Genomic DNA, 16,159 nt, shown 5'->3' on the forward strand with positions numbered 1-16,159 from the left:
CAGATACTAAGAACTGCTGTAATTTGTCCCTTAAAAATAAATCTTTTTGTTAAAGCTACACTCTTGAATGTGAATATTGCATGCTCCTGAGCTGTCTAAAAATTGAACTTGCTTTATTTCTTCTCCTGTGATTATTACAGCAAAATAAACCTGCGTATCAATGGGAGAAGGGAAGAAAGGACACAGTGATTGATATTTGTAGCAATTGAGAGTTCTGGTCCAAATTATGCTCCAAATCACATTCAGCAGAAGTTATTTGCTGGGGGTTTTCGTTTTGAGGTGTGTGTGAAATGCCCCTTCTGAACTTTTCTTAATGGGAATGATCTGCAAAAATACCCATATGGCTACATCAGCCTCACACTACGGACATGCCTTCATTTTGGGTTGGAAGGGAAATTAAAGTCTCATAAAATCTAGTTCTGGCTCCCTGCAATGGGCAGCAACACTACGTACTAGATCAGGCTGCTCAAAGCCTCATTGAGCTTGGCCGTGGACACTCCCTCAGATGTGGGGCGTCAGTAGCTTCTCTGGTCAGTCTGTTCCAGTGTCTCACCACTCTCACTGGGAAAAATATCCTCCTGAAGTCTATCACTTCACTCCTTGCTAAAGAGTTCCTGCCCAGCTTTCCTGTAGGCACTTCTTAAGGTACTAGAAGGCCTCTGTAAGGACTGTCTGGAGCATTCTCTGGAAAAAAAAAAATACATCCAGGTCTTCCAACACCACCAAGATTACTTTAGCTAGACTCAGGCTATTCCTTGCATGAAAGCAGAGGTACTGTCCATCCAAATGCTCAGAGCGCGCAGCCTTGAAGGACACAGCCTTCATTGGAAAAGACAAAGAGGTACCCACGTCATCCTTCCCAGCATCAGCCACTACACCACAACCAGGCAATCCAACCACTGCTCGGCGAACAGGAAAGAGCAAGCACCGTTTTCGCATTATCAACATTTGTGACTAAGTAAGGAAGAGAGAAGGCAGAGACTCATCAATGACCAGGCTGCCTCCTTTTGCTCATGAAGACACCAAGGAGAGCAGGAAGGGAGTGTCTGGAGGCTGTAGAGAGCAGCCAAAAATCTTAAATGAGGTTTAGGGGTGAGAAAGGACATATGGGCCACCCCAGCACAAACAAGGCTGACGTGCAAGAGCTGCATCTGGTGAGATCATGCCCTAGACCACATCATCATCTTATTATTCAGGTAACAGCGTATGAGTTTTTAAAAACCATAGAAATTATGTCAGAGGTATAGAAAACAGTAACAATTTTAACATTACTTTCATATAGCAGGAGAACACCTCAATACCAATTTTCTTTAAGACCCTACTAATTACATTTGACCGCATCCATGTTGCTTACAGGCACGTGTGAACTTTTTTGTAAGTCTAGAGACGTCACCAAATAAGAAAAGCATGCTGCACTTCTAAGACAGTAGAAAATGAATAAGTGTTTTCCTGACAGAACAGTGGTCTTAGTAAGAGAACACAAATGTTATAAACAAATAATTTGTTTATATCAGTCACTGCTGCCACTCACAGCTGACAATGAATCATACTAAACAAAGATCTGCAAAGTTACAAGTGTTCACATAAGTGCTGCAAAACTTTGTCATCTGAACTACTTCTATAAAAAATTAATATTTCTGTTCCTTCTTCTCTTTGGTATCTGTCAGCTCTATCAAATTTTCCTGAATTCTCTGCAGCTATAATTTTTTGCCATCTCTGTTGTCCATTTCCAGAAGCAGTCCTGCATCCATCAGATTACTGCACACCATTATGTTATTGCACACCCATTTCAGTGATTCTCTTTCATTCTCCAGCAACTAATTTTGGATTGAAAAGGTACACGGGTGAATATAAAGCAAATTAGCTAATATTTCTAGTTCCCTCAGACTGATCTCAGGCAAGAATTTCCTTGGATTTCCTTTGTGTCATACATAATGCCACTACATCTGATAATTCAATTATCTTACAGGAATGGAGAAAAAAAGAACAAACATCAAGTGTTTCTAATCCACTACTTAAAGCTACTTTCTGCCCTTAAGAGACTAGAACTTAGAGTAGTGAATTCACCTCTGCAATGCTCCTGTTTACCAACTTCATATTGTCTGCCACCAATGTAACAATGGAAATACAAGAAAGGCTATTAAGGTAATTTTGGAGTAGAACTTGGTATCTTGCTTCATCTGTTCATTTAGAATTTCCCATAATATTGATGGAGCTGCCACTGTGGCACCCATCCACAACTCCCCACATCGCATTGGCACCAACACCTGGCAGATCAGGCTGCTACTTAAGTAATGAAATTTTCTGCAGAATCACCAATTACATTGTGCCTCTCTGCAGTGGCTTCAGTCACAGCCCTGACATCGTGGGGCTGGCAAGTGAGCCTGTCCAGCTGACAGCTCCACAGCACTAACACTTCCCATCCCACCTTAGCATCCTAGCAACTGCATCCAACAAAACAAGCAGTAATGAGATTTAATGATTAGCTAATTCATCCAGTTACTGCTGAACCACTGCTGGTTAGGGCAAGGTGGTAACAGACTAAACTTGTTTAAGCACGCATAGTGATTAGAGATAGTTGGACCTGTTAACCCATGATGTCTGCTCACCAGCTTTATTCAAGCACTTGTGACAAACCCTCAATGCTCAGAAACATCAGGATATTATAAATAACCAAGCAAGTCAGCCCTTCACAGGACATCTGAAGATGACATGCAAGGCTTGTCTTTTATGAATTATTTTGGAACATTCTAAATTCACTTTAGACAAAAGGAATCTGGTTCACTATTTTTCTCCATGTCTTCCTCTTACATGTCTCCATCCCAGATATGACGTTCCAAAGCTCTGCACTCCTCATATTAACCAGACTTTTAGCCTCTTCCTTACAAAAGCATTCTTGATGCAAACAGGCAGGCAATGACTCATGGAATAAGTTACAGGGAGGGTCCCTGATTTTATTCCTCCCCAACAGCACTGCACTTTTCCTCCCATTAAAAAAAAATGCAAGTTTCCCAATTTAGGAACATGTATTATCTTACAAAGTTAAAAATACTCATATTCTGTATATTTTAAACTGTACTAAACTACAGTTAAGATCACAAGCTCTTCAAAGAGCCTGGTCCAACAGAAATGGCTTCTTCACTCTGATCAGGTGAACCTTCTCCTAGTATTTTCAGGATTCCCTCATTTCTTCCACCTTTTCTTACGTTCATTTGGGCTCCCTCCCATCTACAATTCTGAGCTATCTCCTCCACACAGTATCCTTTCAATACTTCCACACTCAATTTGAAAAGAAATAAAAATAGTTGTCTTCCCTTTACATTCCATAGCATCTCAGGTAACAGCAAGGAGAAGAGATGTCAGGTCACAGGCAGATTGCTCTGATACCATGAGGGCAACGTGGCAGGTCACGGAGGAACGCAGAGCCAAGGAGGCCTGGAAAACAGCTTCCCCCGGCCCAGCTGAAGAAGGGCATACTGCTGCTTTTAGTGAACCTGTCCCCTTGCCGCTGCAAGTAGCACTTCAGGTAGGAATATTCCATCACCATCTTATTAGTTTAGTTCTTTAGAATCAGCTGTATTTTTTTAATCATTTCTCAACTCAGTGCAAATATTAGCATCAAAACATGAAATTATGCATTGTTAAAGCCTCACACAGATTCTCTTCCACTTCCCATTAAAAAGGCCGTTAACTGCTAATATTCACCATTTCTTGAAGTGCAATTGTGCAAGACCTGAGACACAGCTCAATTAGCTTCTCACTGCCCAACAGACAGCTCCACCAAGCAGGGGCACAGCTGGTAAACAAGCAGAAATCAATCTCTTCCTCCATAAAATCATTGCCACTTGAACTGCAGCGTCTCCTTCTCTGATGTTGTGGATGATTTGGTTTCATCTTGATTACAACCAGCAATAAAATCTTTCACATTCTCATTGTACTTAAGCCAAAGGACAACCCTGCTGCAGTGACATATCGCTCTGCTCCTCCACAACTATGTTAGCCTGCCTACAAAAATCTCCTTGTCTAGCAAAGGACAATGCTCTTAAAAAATAAATGGCCTGTATTAATTTGTATTTTCCACCAAGAAAACCTCACATATCAACATAATCATCTTTTTTATATAGGAGATAGATTAATTTTCTCACGTTGTTTGCATTTTTCCTCCCTTAATGGAGTGGTTTTAGATGATGTCATTGATGAGATAGCTGTAATGTGCGTTTTCCCAGCAAAAAGAGTCATCTTGGAGTTGACAGACTGCAGAGCAATACCCAGTATGAAACTTAAGCAAAGCTGAAACAACATAAAACAGCCTAGGGGATATGGACTAAGCATGGGAAGTATCGCATCGCCTTGAAAACAAGAGGCAGTTCACAGCTGATTACTAACGTACAATTTTCAGCCTCAGGGGATTTGTTATTCTCTCTGCATTTTAATTAATTTATTTTAAATCCAAACAGCTTTTCTGTAGAGTGCATACAGACATCCAAGAGACTGTTCTGAACTCCACGCAATGGGATCAAAACACCTCCTGCTCTTCTGGCAGCATGCTCCCTCATCATGCTACTGCACAATGACCAGATGCAACAGCAAGGGCAGAGATTACCCCAGGACACTTCCCTGGAGGGCAAGAACTAAAATTGCCATTTCTACAAGGCAACAAGAGACCTGAAACTAAGGTTGCCCATCTCTTGCAGGAGACTTTTATAAACGGATCCTCTTAAGACTTCCTTGCTGAACAAATCCGTATTTTCACATGGTTAGGAAATGATTCACTACTTGAAGATGCAGGCTGACATAACAGCAGCTGCATAGAACTGCAACACCTCATGTACAATCTCCAGTCTGTTAAAGATGGGCATGAAGAGAATTTATGACTCCATTTTCCATCTAAGTCTACAGTGGAAGCAGCTGATTTCAGACCAAGAAAACTGTTTATTTATTCTGTTTTTAACACAATGTCTTCTGCCTGTGCCAACAATTTCTTAATAGTAAATAGGATGTAAACTGCGTGACATACAGGAGCAGATTTTGTTTATCAAATGCCTAATGTCATTGTCATGGTTTCTAAAACTGCAGAGTTTGTTATTGCACTGAAATTTGCACTCACTGGAGCTTAATTAACAAATGCCCATTTCCCCATTTATTTCTCATGTAGAGACTTTCAAATCAAAAAAGGGAAATATTTACTCACATACTGTTGTATGTGGATGAAGCATATGATGAAAAATGCATTGCCCTCAAAATCTGAGCTGTTATTTTGCCTGCGATAAAATACCATGTCAAGATTTTTATTTATTAACTTATTTTAAACAAACAAATCTCCATCTCCCCTGACCAGTGCAAGTCCAGGAGGACCTAAGATCTCATCTTCAACAGAGTAAGAAGTATAGCATTACAAATGCTGGATAGACAACATCAAGTACTGCAAAGGAATCATAGAACAGCTTGGGTTGGAAGGGATCCCAAGGATCATCAAGCTCCAACCCCCTGCCACAGGCAGGGCCACCAACCTCCAGATCTGGCACTAGCCCAGGTTGCCCAGGGCCCCATCCAACCTGGTCTTGAACACCTCCAGTGATGGGGCATCCACAGCCTCTCTGGGCAGCCTGTTCCAGCACCTCACTACTCTCTGTGTGAAGAACTCCCTGACTTTAATCTAAACCTTCCCTCCTTGAGCTTAAAACCATTCTCCCTTATCCTATCGCTATCTACTCAAGTAAAAAGTTTATTCCCCTTCTTATAATCCTCTTTTAAATACTGGAAGGCTGCAATGAGGTCTCCTTTCAGCCTTCTCTTTTCCACGCTGAACAAGCCAAGCCCAGCTCCCCCAGCCTGTCTTCGTAGTGGAGGTGCTCCAGCCCTCTGATCATCTTCCTGGCCCTCCTCTGGACCCACTCCAACAGTTCCACAAAGGTTTTTTAGATTAGCTGAACATACTGGCCCAGTTTTATTCAAAAAATTTTCATATTAACTGTTGAAAAAAGCAGAAGAGCTCAGAAAAAAAGGATTAAGGGATTACTTCATTTAAGAATCAAACATCTAGAACAGTTCAGAACATAATCCTTCAAACCAACACATTTAAACAGTCAGAATTCAAGAGGAACTATTCCTGGCATTAATGAAAGACTAGTTTGCTCAACAAACTACCTAGCATGTGGCTTCAGCAATATTCCATTAAAAGGAAGATAAACTGACAAGGAAAATAGTAGCAAACTACCTCCAAAGGAAGTTAACTTAATTTTGCAAATCCACAAGCCATTTGAACTACTTCCACTGTGATTCTGTATTGCAGTTTGCCATTTCTAAGCTCACAATAACATGTGGAACCATTGGCAATCATGCTGACCAAGCATCTATCCCTCTACCTGTCATCCTATACCCTCAATATCTTCATTATCTAAATTTCCCAGGAATACAGACATAGCAATATGAAGAAGTTCAGGAAGAGGACTACAGAAAAAAGAAAATCTGAATGAAGTTAGTTCTTAGTTTTCAATTCCACCCCAGTTTTTCCCATCCTATTGCCCCCTTCTACACCAGCAAAATGAAGTTTCTGGATGGATAATGCACCACCTCTTTCTTATCTATTCTACAGTCAGTTGCAGCTAGGTAAGAGAAGAAGTTCTCACCACTGAAGCAGCTGCAGTGAGTGTAACCACTCACAAGCAAACCTATCCTGCTACTTCCAGGAAACAACCCTGGTGGTACAATCTAATTGCTGAACAAGTCAACAGAATACTGCAGCTGACAACCAAATGGAAGCGTTCAAGGAGCTATGCTTAAATAGAATAATTTGGTACAGAGTTTCAATTTCACCATAAAAATACTTCCAGTTCAGCATTTACACAGATGTTTGAAGAGCTCCCTAGTAAAAAAAATCCTTTTAAAGAAAGACCTTCTCTTGTGTGGCATTCACAGTCCAGAAACATAAGTAGTGACCTGCAATTCTTTGGAGCTAATGTTGTACTCGCTGCTAACGCTCCCTTAACACACACTGCTGTTACCACTTTCTTAATTCATGCTGATCCTACCTGAGAACCAATATAAGAACATGCTGACACAGCAGCTAAAGGAACCAAGTATTTCTCCAAATATGCACAGTATCAGCCAAAGCTATTTAAGTGAAGGACTAAAATATAACAAATACTTTCGGACTATAAAATATATTTATTGTTCTTTCTACCTCTAGAGCAACTTCTTTTCCTGTTGCCATGGAGTCTGCAGGGCATGAAAGAAAATTCTGTTTAAATTAAAGGCTTTGAAAGGCTTGCATTGGAGAATGACTTTTCGTTAGCAGCTCTTTACCTGTTAATCAGCAGTACTCTGGTTAGTTCACTTTCAGAATGTTCCTAATTATTAAACAAGGACATAAAAAAGCTTGTCACCCTATAATAGAGTTTTAAGCATTAGAACAAAGAACGGGTATATATTTTCTAGCTCTTTTTAGAACAATCTACTTGGTACCCAAAATGAGGACTTCCAGTGATAGGTCCACATATAAATTAAAAACAAGCCTTCCACATCTTTTAATTAAAGAATATAAATTAATCCTGTACCTGTTTAGCTGATCCACTGAGAATAAGCACATTTATGGAAGTTATTTTTATGTATATTAAATATTTATGTTTTCATATTAATAGCATCATTCACTTGCACCTTTATTTAGACAACCGTAGATTAAAGGTAATTCCCTCCTTCTTAGCTTAAGTGACATGTCAGGGGTTTTACTTACTATCAGAAATATTTTTACCTATTCCTATCCTCAGAACAAAGAGTCAGTATGCCTTGCAGAAGCTGTAATCAAGACTTTTGTTCTGCACAGGCAAAAGTGCTTTCAGGGGATCCGAGTCCTAAAGCTTGGTTACTCATTTCTCTCATTTTCTTTGAGAAGTTACCTGGTCAGGACCACAATATCCCTCACCCATTCCCCCAGCAAACTATAAATAATATTTGTTGTATTATGCTTAATGACTAAGGGCAGGATGGAAGTCAAAAATCCATAAGTGGTTTTCAAATGCCATGAAGCCTACAAGTAAGAATTATCAACATGCATTGTTTGCCTACAGTTGCAGTCTGTTAAGGGAGCAGGGAGAATTTTCACAGAACTTTCTTCAAAAGTGTTAATTCTTCTAGGAAAAAACTAAGCTATCTTCAGTAAGACAAAATTTTAACAGTTAAAGACATCCCAAAGAATCGTATTCTAGAGACATTTAAGAAGCCTACAGCTTTGCCTCCCACACATCCAATGAAATGCAGTGAGAGAACAGTCAACAGTCATTAAGGGCCTTGAAAAAAATGTACATTTTGAAAGTACGATCTGATTCACTATCCCATGTTTTAAACATATGTACTATTAGACAAATTTACTGAAATTTTCGAAAAACGAGTAATCACGCTTCAAAACAATTTTATCAGGCAGGAAACGTGTTCAAAGTTCTCTAGTCTATCCTTTTCAACACTTGTCAGTGGCACTGTTAATTACCCAAGTATCTTCATGATCAGTGATAATTAACCTGACTCATCCAGTAAACCGCTGCTGCACTGAGACAGTATTCACTTATGGATATTCAGGGGGACAAAGGCAAAGACTGTACTATCACATCTAACAGATTAAGCGGATAAATTCAAATTAAGCAAAGAGATTTGGATTTATGCACTTAATCTTGGAAATTATACATTTTTATGTAGTCAACATGCTGATTTCAAGACATCTTCTAATTGCAGGAAAAAATCCATCTCATTCAAATGTGAAGTTGCATAATAACTGTAGTATAGCTTCACTGTCAACTCACCAAATCCACCTCTACTTAGCTTTAAAAATTTTTAGTACCATCATTTGTTCATAAATGTATTTATGCGGTGGGGGAGGGTTATCTTTTGTTTTTAATGAAAGGTGAACAGTTCATATTAAAAACTGCCTTCTATTCTATTTTGTTCAAGATCCATAATCCAAACAATTTCATTAGGAAGTAAACTTCCAGATGTTCCCCAGCACAAGACAAGGCGATAGCATGATGGATTTTCAGCAGAGCCACACTGCTACAGCATCACGCAAAAGCAGAATTCATTTTCTTTCCACCTCATTGCCAGCACATTATCCCCTGGTGTTCTCTTCTTACCTGCAGATCACACTGTCCTTTTGAGGCTCTCATGTTTCATGATTCATCAGGCACAAATTTTATTGAGACTCCCTAATGCCTTTATAAAGCTGGTTGTATTTTTCTATGGTCTCCTAGATGTCAATTTACAAGTATTTTATTTTACAAAAAAAAGTAATGAAATAGAGAACATCTCCAGAAAATTGGCCACTAGCTGCAACACAGTTTATCAAAAAGGATCCACTACATACTAATTAAAGATACACATGCAAACAGGGCAAACACATTTTAATTAAATTAATATGCTAGTGGAATATAGAATCATAGAATTAGCTAGGTTGGAAAAGACCTACAAGATCATCCAGTCCAACCATCCACCTACCACCAACAACCCCACTAAACCATGTCTCCCAACGCTATATCTAAACGTTTCTTGAACACATCCAGGGACGGTGACTCCACCATCTCCCTGTGCAGCCCGTTCCAGTGCCTGACCACTCTTTCAGAAAAGTAGTATTTCCTAATGTCCAGCCTAAATCTCCCCTGGCGCAACTTGAGGCCATTCCCCCTCGTCCTGTCACTAGTTACAAGAGAGAAGAGGCCGACCCCCAGCTCACTACAACCTCCCTTCAGGTAGTTATAGAGAGGGATGAGGTCTCCCCTGAGCCTCCTCTTCTCCAGTCTGAAAATATACATTTTCTAAGTTACTTTAGATAATATGCATCTTAGTACAAGTTGCAAAATGCTGTAAACAAACAGGATTGCTTTTTGGTAATAAATACAAAGATCTTGTAAGAGCAAAGACTTAATATTGACTTGATTATTCTATTAATAAATACTAAATATTTTTAAGGAATAGTAAACCCAAAAGTTATAGAACTTTATGCATGCATACACGTGATCACTCCAAATACAGGTAAAAGAGAGATGTACAAGGTTGATCCACTGGTCTGTCTCTCACTCCCCCCAGAAAAGCCTACGTGTGGAGGCAGAGTCTTTCACCAAAACATCTTGAGTCAAACACCAAACTCCACCCCACACCCCCAGAGTCACATTAACCAGTTTAACAGTTTCACTTTCAGTGCTTGCTCTTGTTTGGTTGGCATCTGACATGGAAGCCCACCACTGATATTTTGAAAGAGAAAAATACACTACCACAAGTCACAACACTGAGAAAGAAACACAAGTTTCCATATGACAGCACACTAATTTTCTTGCCTGAGCTGGAAGTAAAAAAAAATATCAGTTTTTTTTCTTTTTAAATAATACTAAGCCTCAATTGGTAGCACAGGACATAGGAATGTAAAGAATTTCCTATGGCTGGAGGCAGAGTTAGGGTGCTTACCTTGCACTGGCTGCCACACAGTAAGCCATCCATCGGTCAAGTCTGAGCAATGTTTTTTTGCCGTGGAGGAGCTACAGCTGGAGGTTTTCCCACAGAAACCCACAGTAGAGCTTTTAGTGATAGCTGGGATGGTAATCTACCATAGCTGCACTACCATGCTAAGCACCTTTTCCTAAGGAAAAGATCATGATCTCCCTTTCAAGCACTACTAATTCTGTTATCCTGGACACTGCTACCCCACTATCACACAGGCAGACATTTCAGAATCACGCTGAGACAAACAGAAGACAAACAGGTTCTTTAAAAGATGAATGTGCCTTTTCTTCAGCATTTTCTTCAAAGAGAAGGAAAAAGGCATCCTATTGCAAGGTAAAGCAGAAGTCATCACCAAGGTGGAGTTTTTAACCTCACAATGAAACTGAAACATTATTTTGGCCACTTGTGCCCCAGTGCTCTCACCTCAAATAGCTGAGAAACATTCAGCAACGTCAAAAATGTTCCTGTTTGTGAAAACTAGGCGATGTGTACTCCGGTCTGAGTAAGTGAGCTGATAATTTATTTGCAAAGCAGCACCCCAGCATGGTGTAGAGCTGAGAGAGCCTCGAGCTCCTCCAGTCTAAACTGCAAGGTTATCACCCCTCACACTCCTCATTATGTAACTTCCGCTCATTAATGCAGAGAAGCTCTGACACTGTCATTAATGGAGGCGTCCTGTATTTCTATCTTTTTATATTTGTATATATACGATGCAGAGCACATACACGTAGGTTGCTCCTTTTTATTTCCACAGGAAGTAATGCCTCCTATTTATTTCCCTGGAGACTGCAGCAGTTACAATGAGCACAACAGTTTTTGATAGAGAAATTCTCATCACCCTCACAACCACTGATTCTCTGGAACCAGTTGATTCAGAGGCATTAACTCACATTTGAATGAATTTTTGTAAATACATCAAGATGTAGATTTTTCAGTTTTTAGAAGCCATGATACAGCGATAGACTAAGTTATATCCTTGAGTATCATACCAGATTGTGACATTCTTCTGACATACTTATTCATAGTATGTATTTTTTTAAAATTGACAAAAAAAATCCCATAGCATCCTTCAAATGGTGTGGAAGAATCCAAGAGCCATTGAAAGTAAATTTCACGTTTTAACTATTGGTCAAATTTCTGCTTTGAGCATACATATATTTCTATTTACTTCAGAATTCAAGCTCAACACGATAACATGAGTATTACCACAGAAGGTGGTGTTAAGACTTCAGTTATTTCTGAAGAATTCCCACATCCTCTGAAAGCTCACAGACTGTCTATGCATCATAAAGCAGTACAGAGGTAACACTTTGCGTTACTCCTCAGAAGTCTGAATTTAGTTATAACAAGTACCGATGCTTACTGAAGAACTTTGGAAGGCTTAGGCACAGATTTGTAGAGTCATTTGACAAAATTCTGACAGCTTTTGTAAGAGCAGTGCCTTGCAAACATAGATGTAGCTGGAGACGTCTGTTAGCCGAACAACCTTGAGGTGCATCTCCTCCTGTAATTCCTTCCCTATAGGCAATGATCTGGAAAGTGTTAAGTTCAATGCCACGTTAAGATCAAGAAACTATTTCAGGTATCCTGATTCATCTCCCTTATCATCTGTAGCACAAGTTTACCATTTCTGGCTCATCACCAGCACATGCAATCACTCATGTGCCAGATGTTCAAGAAGCTCTGCAGCTTAGGAAAAAAGGGCACTAGTATTCTGAGCTGTTTGGAGACAAACTTGGAAAGGCTCACAGCTTTGTACTGCCATGTTCTGAAGCCTTTGACACACTGCACTAACTTAAGTCCCTCCAGTTGTTACTGCAGCTTGCATGCATAAAGCAATATTGACTCAGCTGTGCATAACTGGTTACACAGCCTTTCAGATGCACAGCAGCCTCAAACACTGCTGCAGACATTAGAGCATGTCTTCCTAGCAGAGGTTTAGCAGCTGGCAGTGAGGCTTGCCTTATGGATGCACACACTGAACCAAGCAGTGTATTTAATTAACTTATTTGGTTGGCCTCACAGAACTGTTTTCTACAAGCTGATCGTAATCATGAACCCTGTTATGGCTGTGTGCTGGAAGGAGAGAGCAGCCACAACATCTGCCATAAATAAAGTTGTTCAGATTTACAAAGGTTATGTTGATAAGGAACAAAGATACCATGGTATCTATGCATGGCTAAAACACAGTACAAAACTTCCTTCTGAGGCAAATATCTGGAGATTAAAACTAAAGGAGAGAAAGTCATCCTCTAAATAAGGGGTTCCAGCAGTTTAGTAAAGGGAGAAAGCAGGACAATAAGGACTGGTTGTTTTGAAATGATGCCTTTATTGACACCATGTGGCACCTTTCCCAACAGCACTACCAGAACTCAGTAGTGTGCTTTCACAAGAAAGGGTAAGCACATGTCTTTGCTGCGCTGCTTTCAGCAGCTTAAGGCTTCCAACTAGGAAGCTACATAAGTTGACACTTCGCATGAACTGCTTTACTTATCACTTGAAATGCAAAACAGAACATGGTATAATCTTACTTAAATAACTGCACTAGGTTTACTGTATACATAGGTTGCTCCAGAAGTCACATTTTCCATTCACTTCCATGGAAGCTACAGATACAAAGAGCACAACAACACTATTTGATAGAGAAAATTCTAATCTGCAGAACATTAGTTTTCAATATAGTTGCCACCATGAGCTGTGCATATTCACCAGCGACAAACAAGAGCCTGCATGCTGTGCTTGTAAAAATCTGCACCAGTCATGGTGACCCACTGTCACCACCGTTGAAACGCACCACCCACCGCCTCACCATGCTCACACCCACTCTTTGGTCTCCATAAACATTTGGCAAGCATCAATGAACATTAATGGGTGCCATTTTTCTCCCCACACGGAGAAATTCAGTTCTACACTTTTGCTCCATACGTACTTCCATGTCAGACACCATTCTGTCAGACTGCCCCTCTGCTGCCATCTGTTGCACCGTAACACACAATAATGGAATACTGGTGGGAAGGTTCAGCCTCTACTGCCATACCACCACCAGCATCCACCTCCATACGTCGTGATGCATGTGAATGTGCGAGTGCCATAACACTCCTTACCCACAGTTGTGTCACCACACCTGCCCTCATGTTATCTCTTCAGCTTGCATAATTATTTTTCCCCAGCTATGTATCTTGTTTAGTTAAAATATTTTGTTATTTGCTATCTCCGGCATCTGCAGCAGCTTATAAGCACATACTGGGGAGAAAGCATTTCCAGGGTTATAGCTTCCAGTTTACTTTCTATTTGTGTCTGCAGCTCATAAGCATATCCACCTTTCACATCAAGTTTTTTTAGCTTCAAGTTCTCAACTTTGAAGCATTTTGGGCAGCTGGAAGCGTCAGTTTCTCCAACTGCCAATTAGAAGTAGTGATTTACTAGAAGTGAAATAGTTGACACCTAAGCCATGTTATCCCCAGAAGTTCTATCTTTGCAAATTAAAAAAAAAAATAGTCTAAGAAAAACTCACTCAGTCTTTTTGCCTGGTTTGTCCTCATGCCATTAAAATAAACATGAAACAATACGTTCCTTTTTAAACCACTTGGTGAGTCAGTGCAGCTCAGGAAACTGATAAAAGGTTTATGGAAATAAATTAATATTGCATGAATGCTGCTGCAGCTATTAGGCAAGTGAGAACCCATCGCTGAAGACAAGAGACCTACATATGATAAGGAAAAACTGCAGAAAAGTCAGTGATCATTATTACAGCAAATTCTTTGCCCTACAAAATGACATATGACCTAAACAGATGTAAATGATGCAAATGATATGGTATTGTTGTTTATACCAGATCTTACAGCTGGAATGCATTGCTTTTAGCAATAGAAAAAGCTTCTTTTAACACTTTTTTTAATTGAAGATTTTTAAATTCTGAAAGCTTTTAAATAAGTGGTCATTAACGTGACTATAAAGAGTATTTTCCTTCACATTTCTTCAGAAATTGCATAACATGAAACAACTCAGGTACTGACATCTTGGCTATCCTTTTACAAGCCTGACACATGACTAGCACTCGACATCTCCAGTTGATGACATTATGTGAGATGACAACAAAGATCGTGACTGATGTTTCCAGTAAGAAGCCTCGCTTCATTTTTGAAAGCAGGGTTAGTTCAGCTACCTTTGCTTGAGGCCAAGGAGAAGATGAGCATTGCCAGCTTTCCTGCAGGAGTCAGACTCACACCTGCAGATCTCAGAGCCTTTACAGATGTTGCATAAAATTGGCTGCTGTTTCTTGCCACTTTCACACTGTACTTCAGAAAAATACACTTGTAAGCTCGCAAAGGAGAGAAACCTTGCTGTGAACTTGCAGTACATAAGCTCTGCTCCCAGGAGTAGAGACCTCAACAGACTGGCTCCTGATCTTTCAAGCCAGAAAGGGACACACAGTTCAACATATCAGGATGGCTGAAGATCTACAGGGATGTACCACCAGGAGTTTGGACAGAAAAAAACAAGAAGGTACATGCAGAAGCAAACAACTCTCTTCTATTCTTTTACAAATAGGGAGTATGCTCTGAAAGCAGCTAAATACTGCAAGCTATGTTCTTCCAAATATTCTGTTAGTTTTCTCGGTAACAGTATACATTTTACTGCAGATACCATTCATTTGGGTGGGTGAAGGGAAAGACATCAAACACTTCTCAGTAAGATTATATACACTGACAGAATCGCTGCAGATATATATTTCTTTTTTAATTAAGGTCATCCATTACAAAGCATCACTGATAAACTGGCTTATTCATTACTGACCATTGAGTTGCAGATGCCCCCTCCCTGGAAGCATTCAAGGCCAGGCTGGATGGGGCTTTGAGCAACCTGGTCTAGAGGGCGGTGTCCCTGCCTGTCGCAGGGGGGTTGGAACAAGATGATCTTAAAGGTCCCTTCCAACCCAAACCATTCTGTAAGTTACAGCTGCACCAAAATAACAGTAGATCTACAGAAGATGTCCACTCTGAATTCAAAGATGCAATCTCCAGTTTAATTTTGCACTCCATAAATGTCAACTTTTAAGAAACCATATTTTTAAGGAAGCAGGTTTAGAGAAAGAAGCTATAACCTTATAGCAACACATTTAAATACTTTTTTTTTTTAAAATCATCTGTTGCATAATTCCTCCATTACATTCAGCTAGCCAGATATAGCTGTGGCCAGCTTCCCATTTTGTGCCAAGCACAAAACCTCCACACAGGATTTCAGCATATGATAGAAACAACTCAAGTTACGATTCTGCAAAAGAATTACTGTTGGAGATATTAATAAACACACTGTTTCTAACTTTATTCAGATTTTAATTCCTCTGAACTCCTCAGTCATATTTCTGTCTTTTATTCCCTCCCTTGCATATATTTGACTGACAACGAGAAACACTGGGAAACTCAAATTCACCTTCGATGTACATTTCATTAGGATTTAATGAAGTTCATTTATAAGTATATATTACCGGTACCTATAGTATATATTACCGGCACCTGTTTGATGGAAAAAGTATTTCTGCTTTGTCAGACACTCACCAAAAGAAATGTTACGTATAATACTTCAAAAATTAGTTATGGATCTACAAGCCTGATGAGAGTAATTGCTTCAGAAGACCTCTCTAAGCATGATTCATTCATCAGGATTTAAATGATTTCAT

General features: G+C 39.8%; 1 protein-coding gene across 2 annotated transcripts in view; it reads right to left on the reverse strand.

Annotated features, from left to right (window-relative positions):
- The window catches only part of PTPRN2 (protein tyrosine phosphatase, receptor type N2), a 636,306-nt gene that overhangs the window by 556,511 nt on the left and 63,636 nt on the right, over positions 1 to 16,159 (reverse strand). The window lies entirely within an intron of this gene.

This window comes from Numida meleagris, chromosome 2 (assembly GCF_002078875.1).
Source record: "Numida meleagris isolate 19003 breed g44 Domestic line chromosome 2, NumMel1.0, whole genome shotgun sequence".
In the NCBI taxonomy this organism is placed as follows: Eukaryota; Metazoa; Chordata; class Aves; order Galliformes; family Numididae; genus Numida; species Numida meleagris.